General features: G+C 42.4%; 2 non-coding genes across 2 annotated transcripts; both read right to left on the bottom strand.

Moving 5' to 3' along the window:
* Positions 1-12967: 12967 nt before the first annotated feature.
* On the bottom strand, positions 12968-13040 carry trnak-uuu (transfer RNA lysine (anticodon UUU)). The gene has a single exon. It is a non-coding gene; the product is annotated as a tRNA-Lys (tRNA).
* Positions 13041-16083: 3043 nt separating this feature from the next.
* On the bottom strand, positions 16084-16164 carry trnal-uag (transfer RNA leucine (anticodon UAG)). Its single transcript has one exon. It is a non-coding gene; the product is annotated as a tRNA-Leu (tRNA).
* Between the last annotated feature and the right edge of the window lie 578 nt (positions 16165-16742).

Consider the following 16742-nt stretch of genomic DNA (forward strand, 5'->3'; position numbering starts at 1 on the left):
CGGCAGGAGCAGCGTGAGGAGGCTGTCCGCACCGTGGCGGAGGTGAGAACCGCGGCCACGGCCCGGGAGGGGCCGCTGGGGGTGGGCCTGCCAGACCTGGCGCAGCGTCAGGTAGCTGCTCCTGACGTGGGGCCGGTGCTCCGCTGGAGGGCAGCAGGAGCGCGGCCTACGCGAGAGGAGCTCGCCCCGCACCCAAAGTCCGTCAAGGCTCTCTGCGCCCTGTGGGAGGCCTTGAAGGTAACGGACGTGGTGCTGCGCCGGGGGTGGCGGGTACCCTCCAGTGGCGAGGTACGGTGGCAGCTGGTGGTGCCTCGGTCGCTCCGCGGGGCGGTGCTCCGAGCGGTGCAAGGCCAGCCGGGCGTGGGGCACTTCGGCGGTAAAAAAACCCTGCAGCGCCTCCGAGGCCATTTTTATTGGGGTCTTTGCCACCGGGACGTGGAGCGGTACTGCCGAACGTGTGCGGTGTGCGTGGCGCAGAAGGGTCCCCCCGAGCGCTCTATGGCCCCCCTCCAACAACACCAGGTGGGGGCTCCTATGGAGCGGGTGGGGGTGGACGTTTTGGGCCCATTTCCACGCACCGAGGCCAGGAACCGCTACGTCTTGGTGGCCATGGATTATTTTACGAAGTGGCCGGAGGCCTACGCCCTCCCGGACCCCCACGGTGCCCCCACGGTGGCCGATGCACTGCTGGAGGGGATGTTTGCCAGGCTGGGGGTGCCGGAGGAGTTACACAGTGACCAGGGGCGTAACTTTGAGTCCCAGGTCTTCGCCAGAGTGTGCCAGCGCCTGGGGATCACAAAGACGCGGACCACACCGCTGCATCCCCAGAGCGACGGGTTGGTGGAGCGGTTTAATCGGACGCTCGCCACCCAGCTGGCCACCCTGGTGTCCCGGCACCAACGGGACTGGGACCACCACCTCCCCCTTGCGCTCTGGGCCTATAGGACCGCGGTCCAGGAATCCACCGGGTGCACCCCGGCCTCGCTCATGCTGGGCCGGGAAATGCGAATCCCGGTGGACCTGGTCTTCGGCCCGCCGCCCGGAGACGTATCGGCACCGCCGGCTGGACCGGACTACGAGTGGGACCTGCGGCAGCGGATGCAGCGGATGCACAGCTTTGCACGGACCCACCTGACACAGGCGGGAGTCCGGCAGAAGCGGCACTACGACCTGCGCTGCAGGGGGCCTGCCTTCCAGCCCAGGGACTCGGTTTGGGTGTACAACCCGCGCCGCCGCAAAGGCCTCAGCCCTAAGCTGGCGCCGTCGTGGGAGGGGCCCGCTGAGGTACTCGGGGTGGTGGGCGAGGTCTGCTACCGTGTCCGGTTGCGAACACGGGGGAGAGTGGTGGTCCTTCACCAAGACCGCCTGGCCCCCTACCGGGCCCGGGAGGAGGAGCCGTGTGGGGAGGCTCTAGAGGAGCAGCCGGGGCTGGAGCTGGCCGATAGTGGGGCGTCCGTGGGTCGCCAGCCATCACCGTGGTGCAGCGGCCGCTCACGCAGGGTTCCACAGCAGTTAGCCGAGTACGAGTACAGCCTGAGGGGGGTGTTCGACGTCGGCGAGATGCCAGACGCTTCAGGTGGGGGCAGTGTAACGCCCTCACCTGGTGGTGAGGAGGAAGCGCCCCTAGGCGCTCGTAGTACCGTTGGGCATGCTGGGAGTGGTAGCCGGGGAGAGTCTGAGGGTCAGCACGATGACCAGCGGCTGACCCTACCTGTGTAAATAATGTCCTAGTAGTTCTAGTGCCCTGTGTAGTGCTGTAAACGTGTAGTGTGTTGTTAGGTAATTACCACCCTAAATATGTGTACGTGTTCCGTCAGTCTCCTCATGTGTGTGTATATCCTGTGTTTGGTTTTGTGTGGTTGTTAACAAATAAAGCTAGTGTTTGGTTGGTTAATCGCGTCTCCACTGTTCTTTAGTTCTGAAAAGAACCTGCAAACGCTACAATACTAAGGAAACAGTGCGAAACCATGCCCAGTGGCCCAGCGCTGAGCTTTGGCAGTGATATTCAATGTGAATTGAATGCTATTCAATTCACCAATCCTATTCAGGGGCGGAGAAGGTCGGAGCTGTGTGTGTCTCTGTAACTCGCCGTGATCGTATAGGGGTCAGTATATATGACTGACGCGTCGTATATGACGCGTCGTCAGTAACAGAGGAGTACTGCCTGACTGGATCGTTGATGAACTACAGAGGCCACTCCGACCTCTTCTCTGTTTTCTTCCATGACTAACTAAGGACTGGGCTGCGTCTTCGAGAGCTGGGAAGTCGGCCTGGACCGCTAACTCCCGAGAGTCCCAGCCAGCCGGCCGGCTGAGATCAGTGCGGGGAGCCCGGCCCCTGCGCACAGGCACAGCACAAAGAGAAACAAGCGCATTGCCAAATTGATGTCCCGCTAAACTGCTACAGGAGTAAGACAAGTAAACCACCAAACTGTGTTGAAGCAAGAGAGCATAAAGTGTGAGTGCGGTGACTAGGTTTTTATACTGGCAGGACCTGCTCCCACACACCTGGTCACATTGCCGCTCAATCAACACAATCAATTACACACAGAGACCCGAATTGTTCTCAGCGTCTAATTAGAACCTGCTTCCAGTCTGATTCGGGACTCCGTGAAGCCGCCTGAACACTTTCCCGTGTGTATCCGACCTCAGCAGAGGAGTTCCACGCAATTTAGACAGAATTAAATCACCCACACGTGTAGATTTGGCTCAGATGAATTTATTGTTCAATTAGTTTCTAATTTCCGAGGACAGTGTGTTAAACTCGCTGTCAGACAGAGTACGGAACATGCGACAAGTCCGTCCACACTTTCCTTTATCGAGGGGGGTGTTCTATCGACATGTACCGCAATGAAAATAATTTTACTATTTTTCACGTGTAATTGCATGTCACATTAAAATGTGTAATACAAGCATTTCTTTGCTTCCCAGTAAAGAAATACTGATCAGCTTTTGACATGATCTGATAATAATTGTCTGATTTTTCGGAGATTGGTTTTGCTTCGCAGCACTGAGAACCTATGGAAGCCCGTTTGCGCCAGGGAGTAAAAAAAACGCGCTATGGTATCTCAGAATTGCGACTTAAAAACTCAGAATTCTGACTTTATATCTCACATTTGCGACTTCGAAATAGCCCATATTTAATTGTCTGTCCTTTTGTTATTGTAACGGATTCGGGTTCTAGGGCTTGTGCCTTCACCGCTCCCACCCTAGTTCACTGCATTGGCTCGAACCCAGGCCTTGCCAGCTGTCAGAATTCTGAGATACCATAGCGCGGAAACGGGCTTCCATACATTTCAATTAGTCTGATCAGTGTAGGATTAATTGAAAGTAAATGTAGAATTATTACTTTGTCTGTCTCTTGTTTGTATATAAATGAATGTCTCTGACAACTTAATGTTAGTTTTTAATTTAGTTTTAGTTTTACGATGTAGGTCATGCGTTGACATATGCACGAGCATACGAAATGTCTCACTCCTGATTCAGCTCATGCTCCATAGGAGAGAAGCGATTCCTCCTGCTTCTCATACAATCATTTTTATTCTTAATCATAATTTTCTTTAGTTATGATCAATATTGAACTTTTTCTAAATAAAACGACAATAATCAAACATGCAGGCAGACTTTTAAAAAGTATTAGGAGTTGACAGGGTGCACCTTAGGAACAGTCGTTAGAAAATGTGAGAAAAGGAAAGTTACGTAAGCTCTCACACACAGCATTAGAGATTGGCATCTGATTGTAAAAAAAAAACTACCCGTCTCCCCAGCATTTAACGGTGCTGTTGTTTTTATTTTATATATTTATATATTGTTAGCATTTTAATGAATTGTTAAAAGATTAATATACAAATCGCTAAATACGAAACGTAAAAAACCCAACTGTAAGCAATTGACCATTCATATTCCTGAATTTTAAATCCTTATGTTTATCTGTGTCCAAGTGCCTGGTGCAGCTATTTTGAAAGCAGAGTCTATGATTTATTGCGGAAGTGCATTGTTGCCACCAAGGAAAAAAATCCAGAATTCTCCTAATTAAGAAATACAAAATTATCTCCTAATTGCGAGATAGCAACGATATCATGTGTGTGTATGAACAACCTGTTACATTTGCAATGGCAGTACCTACAGACTATCGAAAGGTTTGCTGGCACTGTGGGTTTAGTGTTCCTGACAATGTGCACGCTGAGAAATGCATACAGACTGACTTTCTTCTCGGAATGAAAAGGTTACCGTTTGTACCTCATGTAAACACAGTTTTAACCATTATCACACTCATATATATGAATTAAGAATGAATGTGACCTGGAATCCATTGTACCGCTTCAAACTGAAAGTCGGATATTTAGTCTCAAAACTACATAACTCAAGATTTTTTTTTTCCTTGATGGCAGCATTGGCATCTGTAATTTAGATTCAACCACTGAAGAGGTTGGTTTTGCGTTTTTAGCTATTAAACATAACTGGTAAGTTTAAGTCAGTTCTTGTTACTCTTCTCACTCGAAAGAGCTGTATTAATACCGGCGCACCTGTCTCCACAGGAAAGTTATTGCTGTCCCCAAACCAATGTACTGCAGCTTGTGGCCACGTGTTCCTGCTGTCAGCCTGTGATACCATGTTCATCCACCGCTAGAAATATTACTGCTCCAGTACAAGAGTAGAAGAGGAAACAAATGCAAACACCGTTTAGAAAAAACACACAGGTCTCAGGCCTTAACCATGACAAGGATGGGATTTGAACCTAGACGAGCAGAGCACAATGGATTAGCAATCCAGAAAGTGACTCCTGTTTAATTTTCTTTTCGCTTGCTCGATTTGTAGTACGCTCCTCAATCCTTACAACCGATAAACAAAACGGTTTAATGTGCCACAGCATTCTGCTGCAGGTACGGGTTGCACCGTGTATTAGGCGAACCCGAATGAAATATTTCAAATATGTGAAGAATTTCATGAAACCTGAAAAAAGAAGATCACAGCCAATGTCAACAGTTCAGAGCCTGTAGGTAGCTTCAACAGAACAAAACGATCTGAAGCCGCAATTCTTTCATAGAGTGTATTGTGACACTCTAACCATGCTGTTGTTATTACTGCTACATCTGCTGCCGTTGCTTTAAACTCTACTCAGCGGGCAAGTAAAGTTGTACAAGGAATAGACTACTTTGAGCCGTCCAAATTCCATTATGTGAATTTAAGCTTTTTTTGTATTAATAACAGCATTAGTAATACAATGCGTGCTCAGAAACGTTACTTATTAGCTTATGAAGCAACAGTGTTTCGACAATTTGCGGTCTTCAAAAAGTAAACGCTGAAGTTTTTATACTTCTTTGTGAGCAGATCACCTTTGATTTAGAAAAGGAAAACTTACTCCCCTGTTGCTTTCATTGCAATATCTGAATCGAGACCCAAGCGCTAAGAAAGCTGAATAACGCAAAAGTCATAAACCCGATTTTAATTTAGATACACATTTTCTAATGCAGCCTTCATTACAAGAAAGCTGTAAATGTGAAAAAGAGAAAAACGAAAATATATGGATGACAATATTTAAAAGATGAAGATTTTACTTTTGAGAAAACCGCTGGGTTTAGAACTTTGCTGTGCTTCCTGCATCATTGTCAGTGTTATAAACTGGGTGTGGAGGTAGCGATCACTTTGTAGAGCAGTTCATAGGCCGGAGCTGTTCAGACTACTCTTCTTATTTCTCAAATGCTTCCATCATTTTTTTCACGCTAGGACGCGAGTGTGTACATGTGCTTGGTTTTCGTTTCACTGATTCTCATTGAAGATTTGGGAATTAACGACGAAAGAATCAGTTGCCTCGGAAAGCAGAAGGTTTGGTTCACAACGATCTTGAAGACACGCCCATGTAGAGCACAGTGTGATATTTGTACTATAAAAGACCAAGTGCTCAAAGTGACGTCTGCGTTTACCGTTGAAACTTGCTTCAAAGTAAATCAAGACGTATGTCTCTCTCGCTGTGTGTGCTCTTATCTGTCCATCTCTCTCTCCTCTTCTCTCACTCTGGCAGTCTGTGCAGAGTATCTGAAGGGGATGTAACACCACTTGGCAAAGAAGAAAAATTCTCAGAGGCAGAATAAAAAATCATTATTCTCTTCTCAGTCAGATTCACAGCTCAGACTCACACTCAGACAGAAGCTCAATGCTGTACTGCTCTCTATCCTCACAATCCAGAACCAGAAGATATTCAGACAATCAGTACTGCTACATGAACAATATCAGACAGAACAGCCTGGACTCAAGTCACATTTCCCCCTTTTCCCCTTTCTCCCAGCCCTCTTAGAGACATAAAAGAGCTCCTGATTCTCCTCTCTGTGAACTGGGCTCAGGGGTCACTGATCTGGCAGCTGTGGGCTCTGTTCCAGGGCAGAAGCAAGAAACTTCAATAAACCCTTTCCAGGACTTCCAGCCCTTCAGTATTACTTTCTTTAATGTATATCAGCCTCCAAACATGTTTTTTAAGTGTTTTATAACACAAGTGAGTGTGGAATTATTTTTGTATTTATGTAATAAACACCAGTATTGACACTCTGATCAGTATATTGATTATTAGTAGCCAAAGACCGATGGTTATGACTACAATAGTGACCAGTTGACCAGTCTGTAGCTCTGAGCAGTGGGACTCAGATCACACAGAAGAAGATCTGTCTGTGTGTGATTCCACACCTGCCCTGGGATTCAGCTGCTCTCACAAGTGTCTCACAGTCTTATAAATGTACAATAAGATGAAGTCTTGTTACAGTTATAAAGTGAAATCATCAGACTACCTATAGAAGTGAGAGCTTGGTGGAAATAAAACCAGTATACACCTCCAGGATCAGGAGTCTGATCCTCCTGGCTCTTTTACTCTGAAGATTCGTGTAAAACCCTTAAAAGCGCTTATTTCAGGGACTTGTGCTTGTTCTCTACTGCTCCACACGGGTACGCTTTGTAACGCATTAATCTGTGAAGTAAACTATTTTTTTTCGGTTTAATGATTTTCATTCCTCGGTTTGTCGCTCTCCTTCTCCAACTGTTATAAATCGCCTCTCTTCACAGCCCGGTTTAGTTTTTTGGAGATGTTATATTTGTATGAAAACCAGGAGTCTCCTCCAGCAGAGATGAGCTATTTTTTAAAACTTTTTTTTATTAAACGTATAGAATTTACAAATTTAACTACAACCAGAAGATTAAGAAACATGTACAAGAGAAAAAAACACAACAGAAAAAAAACATATAACCACCAGAGGTAATGAAGTAAATTATGTGATCAAATTGTATTTTTACATATATCACATTTTCCTTGCTTTATTATTTCTCAGTTATTTATAGAATTTAAATAGTGTTTCAACATGCATGCGTTTCCTGTATAAAATAAAAATCAGCACTCACTTTTTTACAAAACAAAAAAAAAATGCTTTTCTTTTTGCAACATTTCGAGTACCTCTGGCATTCATGAAAAAGACACACAAAAGCAGCAGAGACGCGCTCTGTCTGTCAGAATAAGCGCTGTGACGTCACAGACACCAGCCAGAGCACCGGGATCAGAGAGAGAAAGAGCGCGGGAGGCGCACGGAGCTCACGGAGAAGAGTTATTGATTACTTATCTATCGACAACCAATTATTTCAACTGAAGAACCGTAGAAAAATCGATTAACTTCACTGATTGGTGAGTACTGATTCTTTTCTTGACCCTGTTTAAGTATCTAGAAAACAGTTAATAAAGACTGTATCGACCAATTACCATAGTGCGTTTAGGGTTAATAATATTCAATCCGAAATTAAGCAATGATTATTCATATTATTATTTAGGTAACTGTATCCTAGAGCTAGAAAATGATATTTCAAGTTCATAAATGTATGTAAGTAACAGTTTAAATGCATTTTTCCAGTGTTTATAAATCATAAGAATGGTAACCACGGCGACAGGCGCCTCGTCACTGCACGTGTCTAAGTGTCTCGCATTTGTCACAGAGAGCGGTGTGACATCACGAGCAGCAACTAATACTAATATCAGTGTCTTCGTGTTAATATTAGTTAATATTATTACTGGTAGTTTTAATGCTAGTGTTCATGTGAGTATTAATGACAGTGGCACTACTGATTGTTTTAGTTTTAATGTTCATATTCATGTTAATATTAATTATAATTATAGTGTTACTGTTGTAGTATTAGTAGTATTTATATTTGTGTTATAGTGTATCTGTAGGTAAGTGAGTTTGTGGTATCTGTGCGTGTGTGGGTGCGTTTCTGGAAGTGTGTGGTGTCTGTGTGTGTGGGCTGTGTGTCTGTGAGTGTGTAGGTATGTGTCTGTGAGCTTGTTGTGTCTGTTAGTGTGTGAGCGTGTGGGGTCTCTGAGTGTTTGGTGTCTATAAGTGTGTGTCTATGAGTATGCATAGTGTCTATTTGTTTCTGTGAATGCATGCCTGAGAATGTGTGTGTATGGTTTGTGTCCGTGAGTGTGTGGTGTCTGTCAGTGTGTAGTTTTATATTTGTAAGTGTATGTGTGGGCATGTCTGTCAGTGTGTGTAGTGTCTATGTGAGTATTAATGATGATAGCATTACTGATAGTTTTAGTTTTAATGCTAGTATTTATGTAATATTAGTGATACTTATAGTGTTAGTGTCAGAGTATTAACACTCATCATCATCATGTTAGTTTTCATGAGAGTATTACTATTATTATAAGTATTATTAGTCTAGTAGTAGTTTTTGTCAGTTGGTCAGTGTGTGGTATGCATGTAGCTGTGCACAGTGGAGTTATAATGAGGTTGTGTGTTCAGACCTTCCCTGGAGCATTAAGTCTTTTGAACGTTTTCGTGGTTTTGGCTGTGGATACATCTCCACATGGGTGAAAGGGACAGTAAAATAGTAAGGTAAATAAAAGATACTGAAATATACAGTATGTGCTTACTGTAATGTAGGAAGAGGTGGTCAACAAGCAAAACAGCTTTGTGGATAATGTGAAGTGACATTGTTTTGTGTCAATTAGCCCACAAATTGTGCTTCATGTGCCTTAAGCTGTGCAATTTGTATGGTTGTTGAATGAGATTGGTTTCTTCACAAGACCGGTCAATTGCCAGAGGAGAGCTTGCACACACACCTTCATGAAGACTCTCTTTAAGATGATTACACCTTTCATTGTCAAGTCGCCTCCTTTGCATACAATAGTAGCACCAACACTAAGAGAAAGGATGAGAAATGGCATTTATCAAATGATTGCAGTGTTTGTTTGACTGAGGATCCTTGTGTGCTGAACTGGCCTCTGGAGAAGTGTAGTGCAGTAAAGGAGAAGATTTGTGTCACTCAAGGCTGTAACAGAACAGAACAATACAATTACAATACTTTTATGAGAGTAAATAATACTGGTGCATCACAGTTCTTATAATGGTGAAAACAGGAGCAACTTCTCTACAGTTTTGACTGAAGTATTTAAACGGCAAGAAATAATATCACTATGCAATTAATTAATGCAATTGAGCTCCTCTAAATGTTCTAGTCTGATGAAACAATGTATAGAATTAGGTGACAATATCAGAATTCATTCAAATACACAAGATTAATTTTCAGCAGCAAAAATACGCTCGAAAATATTTTACAAGAAAGAAACCTTACATTCACCTAAATCAACATTCACCCTCTACGTTAGCAGAGAACAGTAGGACAGTTAGTTAGTGTCACTGGACACTCTGTCACAGAGGCTGATCTCTTCAGACTTCAATGAGTCTTCCAACTTGTCATAGCTGTTGAAGAAGCACCTGTTGAATCTCAACCAAGATTTCCTGAGAAATCATTCAGCGAGCGATTCCTCCCTCTGGACTCTGCACTGAGCTGAAAGCTGCGCGAATTCCTTAGTGTATGTCCTGTACTGTTACATGCGCTCTTGTGTAGATTATCTACTTGGAGAAATGTGACAAGAACACATCGAACTTTTTCCATATGTGAAGGAAAATGCTAAAGAGCCTGAAAACTTTGAACCTTTATGTTTGCGTGCTTTATATACTGTATATTCTTTACTATACTTTACTTTACTTTACATACTTGGGGTGGAGCAGTGGTTCTGTGGCTAAGGATCTGCGCCTGTGGTTGGAAGGTTGCTCATTCAAATCCCTCTGCCAGCAGAGGAATCCTACTCCACTGGGCTCCTGAGCAAGTCCCTTAACCCCAACTGCTCCAGGGCACCATACAATGGCAGATCCTGTGCTCTGACCCCAGGCTCTCTCCTTATCTGTGTGTCTCATGGAGAGCAAGCTGGGGTATGCAAAAGATCATTCCTAATGCAATAAATTGTAAAGGGTTAATAAAGTGATGTTATTATTATTATTCCTTACAGCAGAGCAAACAAATTGTTACAAAAAACACCAGCTAATGTCCACCAGCGGAATTAACATTAATATACTGTAAAGTGCTGTTACTTGGGAGTGTTAATCTACAGATAAATTAAACAAATGGCATTTATAGCTCTAAAGAGGTTGACATAGACGTCTGTAACAGATCTTTTCAGTTCATTGCTGTTCCTCTGACTTGGTGAGCCTTTGGAATTTTAAAAGCGTTTTGCTTGCCTCTCATGTGGTCTGTGTACCGGCCCATTAAGAGCCGCACTATCACTGTGTCGTGTGTGGTCCTACAGAACTACACAGCTATCTACTGGAGTCGTCTTCTGTCCATTGCAGTTGAAAACAGATTTAATACGGAGCTGCGCAGAAATTTCTGCGACAAATATCGCTGCAGAACTAGCCCGTGCACAACAATGAAGAGAAATACCACAGGGTCGCCCATAAGAGGTAAAAATAGAAATCAATTGTTCAAACAATTACAACACTCGTCCTCTTACAGTGGTCTCATGTTATTTTTCTTGCCATAAGAACAGTGGGATTGTTCAACTGTATTGTTCCCCAAATGGTTGAATAATAATAATAATGATAATAATAGTGGTGGTAGCTGATCGTTCTTGTCCGTGGCCGAGTGACCTATGTGAATACAGTATGTTGATTTATTCTCCTCAAGGCATCGCTTTAGCAATTCAAAGAGCGTGGGTTTTAACCCATTCAGTGCTTATTTCAACTAACGCCATGTTCCTTTTTCTAGGTCTTCAAATAGTTTACAATGTAGAGGTATCTTTAGTAATAAGAAAAAAGCTGCACCTCGGAGATCCATCTCACAAAAGCAGACTTCTTAAAGTGCACTTATGAGCTGTAGAACCTGAAGGAGTTCTCTCTCCTGGATATTAAACATGCAGATAATGAAATCAGTGATTTATGATTTCTGCAACCTTCCAATAAATACATCTAAGACATGTAACAAACCCATTGTGCAGCTCCAGTGGCACAGTTGGTCAGTGCATCGTACTTATATAGCAGTACATAGTGAAGTCATGCTGAGGTTGTGAATTCAAGCCTGCGGCAGTTTTGCCTGTGATTTCAGCTGCAGAAACTTTCTGTTGGATTTAGGTTGGTTCTTCTGTTACTTTTTCCGATCGATGGAGCTTTATTAATGCAGGCACACCTGCTTCCTCTGCATTTTATTTTATCGCTGCTCACAAACCAACATACTGCAGACACCTCTGATACTGTCACTGCTTGTGGGCCACGTGTTCCTGCTGTCAGCCTGCTATACCATGCTCATGCATGTCTAGAAACATTACTGCTCTAGTACAAGAGCGAAAGACTAAACGAAATCGCACCCACTTTGAAAAAATCACGTTTGACAAACCATAGGATGACAAGAATGGGATTCTTTGGTTGTTTGAGTACATAAATCAAAGACACTGCGTTCAGCATATTCACATCAGGCACTAGGACAGAGATAAACCCAGAGAAAATCTTCTCACATTTTAATCTGTAACTGCAGGATTCAACAAATTGTTAATTATCTCAACTTCACTTACAATTTTTATAACAATTTACAAAGCCCACAGTGGATGACATTTGGTTCCGGCACACATCAGTTGCTTGGAATATCATTGTAATATTTAATTTGCTTTCCCGTCACACCACTTTTATTATTAATGAAGTTTATCAATACACGTTTGTTTAAAACATGTCATTTATTATTGATACAGTTTCATTCTGTCTTTATTAGGAGCTGTATCACAGCTAATGCATGTAAAGCCTTAAGTATGTGATAGTGAGAGTTCAGTTATCCCAGGGAGTGAAGAGAACTGAAATTTAGTAAATACATATTTTAATAGAGTGTAAATCTTCAAAGTGTTCTGTCACTTCAAAAACAAGTTACAGGAGCAGGGATTGAACCCGCATAGACATTTGCTTATTGGGCTTAAGTCCAACACCTTAACCACTCAGCCATCCCAAAAAACAGTTTCAGTTTTGTGTTACACAGTTCATTGAATATATTTGTTCATTGAATATATTAATTTAATATATTTGTTATATTTTTGAATGGAATGGGACTGTACACTGGTGGTTCCCAGGGGAAAACAGGGTTATTGAGCCATTGGGTATTCTGAGAATAAATTGGGTGGGTGAATGTAACCGTGTGGTAAAGTAAAACAGTCTTCTTAGATGAAGCGCTACAGATGCAGCCCCTGAAAGTGTATAAGACTTACATTTATAGTACTGCTGACACATATGGAGCCTCTACATCAGACCGAAATAGCGATGTGTTCGCTTAGTTGTGCGTAGGATCTCCTCATGAATCTGTCTCATTCATCAGTGGAAATAGAAGCCGTCACTTTAAACTCGGACGTGATGTTCCGCAGATGTACAGTGTGCCTTTCCTCTTGTTGTATTCAAGAGTACTCACTGTGTGAGCTCCTCACTGCGTTTCCTTTTCTTTTCCTGTGATTATCTACATGGAGTGTGGTGACAAAATAGTCTTGAACATTTTCAGTTTGTGAAAGGAAACACTAAAGAAAATACAAGTGATTAACTTTTAAAATATCGACAGTACAGCTAGAAGAGTGGAAGATAAAATACGATTTATAATTAAATTCACAATACACTTAAGGAAAACACAAACGCCCGAACAGGGACTTGAACCCTGGACCCTCAGATTAAAAGTCTGATGCTCGACCGACTGAGCTATCCGGGCTCTGGATGGTGACTGACACTGTCGTGATCCTCACAAGTCACATGTCTCTTCTTGTGCCGAAGCGCAGTCATAAAGTACCTGACCCGTCTGGAATGTCTACTGACAGACTTTATCCAGAAGCTACGGCACCACTCCCAGTAGAATGAGTGAGAAATACAGCATGACATGGGGAGGTAAGGGGCTCCCACAATTCATCTTTCCTCACATTACTGATTTTTTCAATAGCATTTTGACCTTTTTTCACATTCAGATTTTTTCGCATTTAATAAGATCTTTTAATCAACAACATCAAGAATGAAAACAAATGGAACATTTTTTGGAACAACAATTAAAAACTTTCAATTCCTTGGTTCTATAAGTGTGCACACTTTTTTGTTAAAAATTAAAAAACATTTTGTTAAAATTCAATAAATAGTCTATCAGCAGCAAGAAATTATTCTGAAAGTAAGATTTTTTATATCATAAACTGTAAGACACAAAGAGAGTTTACAGGTCGTATCCTTCGCTTTGTCTTTTAAATTAAGCGTTCGGGATTCAAACCTGTGTTCGGACTGTTGTGTTTCTTGAATTTCTTGTAATCATCAAATGTCGTTGTTTGGTCCATCAGTTTTTTTCTCGGTTGTACAATGGAATTCGTGCAGTTTTCAGCTCAGTGTGGAGTCCAGAGGGAGGACTCGCTCACTGAATGATTTCTCAAGAAATCCCGGGTGAGATTCAAAAGGTGTCTTCTTCAACAGCCACGACACGTCTGAAGACCTCTGGATTCCCTGAATATGACATAAAATTAGTTCAAATCATTTGGTAGTTAACAGAACTAAATGCTTTAGAGGTACATTTAAAACAGCAGAGCAACACCGTAGCACTTCGAGTGTGCCTGAGTTTAATTGTGTGAACTTGGCTCTCTATGAACATGAGCAAAGAGTTCACATTCAACAGAAGATTGCAATGTGAGCACAGAAATATAAAGCACCTGGAGATGCCGGGACCTCATACATGCGAAGCATGCGCTCTACCACTGAGGTATATCCCCAACAGACTTATTAACGGAACTGAGATGTGCTGATGCTCTCTGAACACAATCCACCACTAACGAAGGATGCCTGCAGTTTCCCACTTTTATGTTTCCTCTACTACAGAGTAAATTCATAGGAATGAAGAAATAAGGAAGGAAAAATAACCGCATCGAAGCTTCCAGAGATTGGTTAAAATGAATCCATTATTTTTATATCCAGTCACACGGGCGACGATGATTGATTTATCGACGGGGAGTGCTTTTTTACCTCCTCACTCGACTACCTTGATTAAACTACGCATAGAACAACAGCAGTACAGATGATTTTCATGGACCGACTTGTTTTGTACAACTCGAGTGATAAAGTCCTGTCTGCAAACATTGTAGAAGAACGAAAAAGGGCGAAACAACGCTCCAACCACAGGAATGGTAACAGGAAGGATCATGTTATTTAATATGTCCTTTGGAGATGCCTTGTCAACGCACACAGGCGTTAGAGCTGGACAAATATTTGATAGTGGTGTTTGTAAACAATCATGAAACATGTTATTTCTAAACCAGGAAGAAAGGAGCAGACTTAAACTTTAAGAGACAGAAACAACACCTTATCACAGCTAACATTAATTAAAATGACATCACAATAAAAGAGCGGAGCCTTGAGTGAATCAAATTAGTTTTCATTGGACGTCTGTCTCTTCATAACTTTGTAGGTGAGAGGGAGGATTGCGGAAATGTGCCGGTGTTTCTCAGAAGTACATTGGTGGTATAGGTGCCTTCTAAATAATTGAGTCGGGTTTGAATCCCGGTAAGTACATCCCCAAATCTTTTCAAGAAAGTCTGTGATCCGGTAACATATCTTTTGAAACTAGCATTCAAGGTAGGATACGTGTTCTTAAATACCAAAAAACTCTACAAGGAAAAAGCAGATCTCTGTACACAAGACGGCAGTGCGATCTTAGAATTCCTGTGTTGTTGACGGATTCAGACTCCTTCTCAGAGGTCTTTGCTCGCCAAATAACTTTGCAGCTGAGGAAGAGCACCCCGGAAAATACCAAACACAACCAGCGAGCGTGTTGGTTGCTCTTGCTCTTAATGCAAGAGCTGTTTTTTTTAATCATTATTAACCAAAAACAGCAGCACAGGTAGGTCGCATTTGTGATTATGTCACTTCTCTGCTTCAGCAAGGTCAATAAAAGACTCTGAAAGTAGTAAAGCAAAACTGAACTCAAAATCATATAAGGAATTCTGAGCGATATATCCATACAGGTAATCCAATAAGAATGTTGAAATATTTGAATATCATCTCTCTATATATTTCGCTGCTTTTTACCAGGAGTAAAACTATTGGATTGAAGGAATGCTAACTGCTGGGTTAAAATGTATAGTTGTTATTTGGAGAAATCTGTAAACTCGTGATCTTATATGTTTTAAAAGACAGCACAGGAAAAAACGACAGTGCTGATTATTTTCCGGAGACGGAGCACTGATGACCTATCCGAGCTGATTGATAAAGCCCACCCAGTGGATACTCTAGCAGAACGTCAAAGAATATTCACCTCTGTATCCAAAGAAACCACAGGAACAACATCAGGAAGCACAATCAATTCCCCTTTTAATTTTTTCCTGTAAGGTATGCTATGTGAATTCATGAAGTTAATCCTCTGATCTCTTTTGAGCACGAACAAAGTATTTCTGATGGAGCGCTATGTTCAAAGATAAGCTATTACCCCTGCCAACGATTCGGCGTGAAGAATGAAAAGTTTCACAGACAAAAGCAGCTCACCACCACAGCCAATATTAAATGTACTTGCCGGCACACTATCATGTGCACTGCCTCAAAAGTGATCTCGGCAGATGTTGTTCCCTACATAAAGCTGAACGTGCCAAAGAGAATTTCTGTTGAGAAAACAAAATATTTTTTCTGCCTTGATGTTAAGCCTGTCTTTTAGAAAGTCTATCTCTAAACACCTCCTGCAGCCTAACAAAAAGTGCTTTTACTGATCGTATTGCAGGTCTTAAAACACTAACATTTGGCAGCGGTGGGATTCGAACCCACGCCCCCTGGAGACTGGAGCCTAAATCCAGCACCTTAGACTGCTCGGCCACGCTACCTTCCTCCATATCCATCTTCCTCACATTGCTGGCTTGGAAAATGCCGGGGGCTTCAGCTCTTGTCGTCAGATCTAATGATATCATGACGTGGAAGTGACTGCACCTTCATCTTCCGAGATGCTTTCAATAGCACAAATGCTACTTTCAACGGCACAAACAGCAATAATGAAAGAGGTGGGTCTCATCCTTTGTGCTGTTTGTAGGGGCGCAACTCTACATCGATCTACTGACTTGAAGAGCAAAAATCAAAATCCTCTGTTATTACTGTTGCTTTTTTCATAGTTTCTTTAAATCCTTCATTTGAACATAGATTTTGAAGGATATTGATGATAATACCACATAAATTGTGGTTTTCTTGTGATCGCCAATTTTTTTCAAATACCAGCCTTTTTTACAGTTCCTTGCGTGTTTCACAAGGTATAATAGCCCCCCTCGCATCCTCAGCTAACATATTTTAAAATTACAATAGGTTATACAGCATGCATGTTTACATTTATATTAAAATTAAAGTAAATATACCAGAATACATACAGTGCTAACACAATAATTCTTGTCAGGTTCTCCAACAAATCTGCGTT

This window comes from Atractosteus spatula, chromosome 10, assembly GCF_055471065.1.
Source record: "Atractosteus spatula isolate fAtrSpa1 chromosome 10, fAtrSpa1.hap1, whole genome shotgun sequence".
Classification (NCBI taxonomy): Eukaryota; Metazoa; Chordata; class Actinopteri; order Semionotiformes; family Lepisosteidae; genus Atractosteus; species Atractosteus spatula.